The following is a 3,061-nucleotide window of genomic DNA, read 5'->3' as shown; positions in this document are numbered from 1 at the left end:
CAGACATTTTCCAAAGGACTCCGGGCGAGCTGAGCGCTCGCAACTGGGTCGATGGTGGCCCAGAGTGCATGCGCACGACGGAGCCGGCTCCGTCGTGCGCCTGCGCGAGACCCGGATAGCGACGGGCAATCCGTCGCTCCGGGTCTCGTACCAAAGGGGGCGTGCTGTCGATGTTGAGTGACAGCACGCCCCCTTTGGTGGGCGGGCCGGGGGAGGGGGTTGGCTGCCTAGATGGAGGCGTTCCCATGAGAACGCCTACCGTCTGGGGGCAGCCCCACTGACATCACCAGTGATGTCAGTGGGAGAGCTTTCGGCTCTGTTTGAGCCGAAAGATCTCTGGGGCTTGCGGCCATGAGACCCAACCACAAGGGTCTCGTCGCAAGCCCGATGGTCTTGACCATCGCGACCATCATCATGGCCGCTCGCTATAGCTGTGGGTGGTCATCCACAGCTATGCGAGTGGCCAGGAGGCCGTTCTTAAAAAAAAACAAAAAAAAACGGCCCTGATTCAGGGCGAGCGCTCTGTCAGAGCGACCGGCTCTGAATCAGGGCCTCTGTGTATACTTGTATGAGGTGTGCTGCATAATTCGGCAGCTATTTGGCCTTTGGGGACAGAATTGCTTCCATTATTTCATTACAAAAACTGAATTATTCTCACAACAGAACTATAAGAATCCTTATTTTCTGTAAAGTGAGGCAACCAAGTTTTTGTAGCCTATTTTTTGTTGTAGCTTTTTCACAATTGAAAATACTGTATGTCTAGTGTGAGGAGGTTAAATACTTTGATGTAGCTGTATATGTTAACAAAATAATTTTTGGCTTCTAATTACATTACGGTTTGTGGTTTTATATAATGACAACACATGTCCTGGTCTGTACAGGTCAACGTAACTAATAACAAAGATTTTTATGCTGTAAGTTGTGACCAATAGGACATATTCAGTCTGCTTTGTCTGGGAGATACGCATGTGTTTAGCTTCTAAATAAAGGTTAATAACTACAAAAGTAGTTAGGAAATCAATAACCATACTTGTTTTATTATGTGGTGGTGATGGGGGGAGGCGAGTATGACTTTTTATTACATGTCCCAATACAACTAGGAAGGGCCACGTGTTTTATATTAATGGTCTTTTTGTCAAACATGCAAACACAAGAAAGCTAATGATGATGTTGTTTCTCATTTAAACATAAAAAATATTGGAATGGAGATGGCTGCAGGCTGAGCCAGCTCCTCCATAGCCGCAGTAGCATCCACGATTTAGCCCTTTGACGGGCTCACACAGCCGGACCGATGCCACCATTACATCCGCGTATGGAGAGGTATTTTTCCCCTCTAATGGCGGGTAAAAGCCAGTGCCAACGCCCTGAGGCAGACAAGCGCAGATCCAAGATGGCGACCACGACCTCCGCAGCTCCCGCGACCGCACCCTCACCTGCTTCTCCACAGCCTTATCACTCTCCTGTGCCCTCCTCTGCCCCTTCTTCACCCTCTGGTGCCCCTCCTGAAGATATACAACCAGGTTTTCTGGTGTTTTATGCGGACATTGTCAAAGCAATCAAGGAGACTATGGCTCCCATTATGCAAGAGCAGGCTGACTCCTTCAGGCAAAAGCTTTACAGGAGGCAAATTCCAATATTGTCCAGCTTAAGCACAGGGTGAAAGTTACTGAGAACAGACTGGGTGATACTTTCCATGATGTCTACAATTTAAAGCAGCAGTACGAATTGCTTTATAAGCAGCATATGCAGGTTATGAAAAAGGTGGACAACCTTGAAAACCGTTTGCGAAGAAATAACTTACATATTGTGGGTCTTCCGGAATCTGTGAAAGGTGACGCACTGATCCGATTCATTACTATATCTTTGCCGGAATTACTGCAAGTGCGGGACTCATGCAAAATTATGATAGTGGAAAGAGCACACCTACTTGGCCCCTCTCGCTCTAACTCTGATGCACGCCCTAGAGTGACTATACCACTGCCTTAACTTTCTTCACCGAGAAACTCTGTGGCAAGCGTCTAGACATCACTTGGGATGGACACAAATTGTTCCTTTTCCAGGATTACTCCGCAGAAGTGACAAGAGCAAGACATGCTTTCTCCGTGGTATGTGCGGGACTGGTTCAAAACAGTTGTCGCTTTGCAATATTTGTTCCCTGCCCGTCTGCGCATATTCACTGCAGACTCTTTTGTGGACTTTTCTACACCGACAGACGCAAATGCTTATCTTCGAGAAGAAGCCCAGGCTGAGTTGATACCTACTTCTCCCTATCGTGTGGCCTCACAGGACTGAGTGTGATATATGTTTATACTATTTTTTACTTCAAATTCCTTGGAAGCATAATGCTCTCCTGCTTCAGGAGCTGGTATTGTATATCTTATCAATATGCTGTTGCATTATACATGCTGTTTTATTTTGCATTGTTTATTATTTGCAAGTATGTTCCTGCTATCTTTTTGATGGTGGCATAGGTTCGGTTATAATTATTTCACCCATCTCATCCCACATAGGTATATTCTTTACATGCTGAGTGCTTTGTTACTCTGCTTAAATATATGGGATGGTCATTGTATGCTGCGGCTCCCTGGAGCACCTCTCTCCGTTGTACTTTGGGTGTGGTGCTACACTGGTTGTGCACTCACCTCAGTTATTTGTTGCTATGAATGCCTGGAAGTTTATGTCTTGGCCTGCGGGAGACTTTTGTCCTCGCCCTAGTTTTACTAGTTGCTAAAACTGGTTCTTCTCACCTTTTTCTGTTTTTTTTTTTTTTTTTTTTTTTTTTCATTGTTTCTATTTTATTTTTTTGTTTCTCTTTTTTGATTCTAGAGTGCACTGTATTGTTATCGTTCTTCTTAATTGATATGATGTTTTTTCAAGATGTCCATTTTCAACTGATTTCATGCATATTGGGATTTATCTGTGCTGGTATTCTCTATGCGTCGATTTTTACTCGCTTTGCGATAAAACTACATTGCTACTTCATATGATAATATGCTCATGGAACATAGGTGGGATTAATTCCCCTATAAAAATAAAAAAGATTTCCACCTATATACGGAAG

This window comes from Taudactylus pleione, unplaced genomic scaffold, assembly GCF_031769625.1.
Source record: "Taudactylus pleione unplaced genomic scaffold, aTauple2 ptg000290l, whole genome shotgun sequence".
In the NCBI taxonomy this organism is placed as follows: Eukaryota; Metazoa; Chordata; class Amphibia; order Anura; family Myobatrachidae; genus Taudactylus; species Taudactylus pleione.
The sequence above is the reverse complement of the archived record's forward strand: the minus strand, read 5'-3'. Positions refer to the sequence as shown.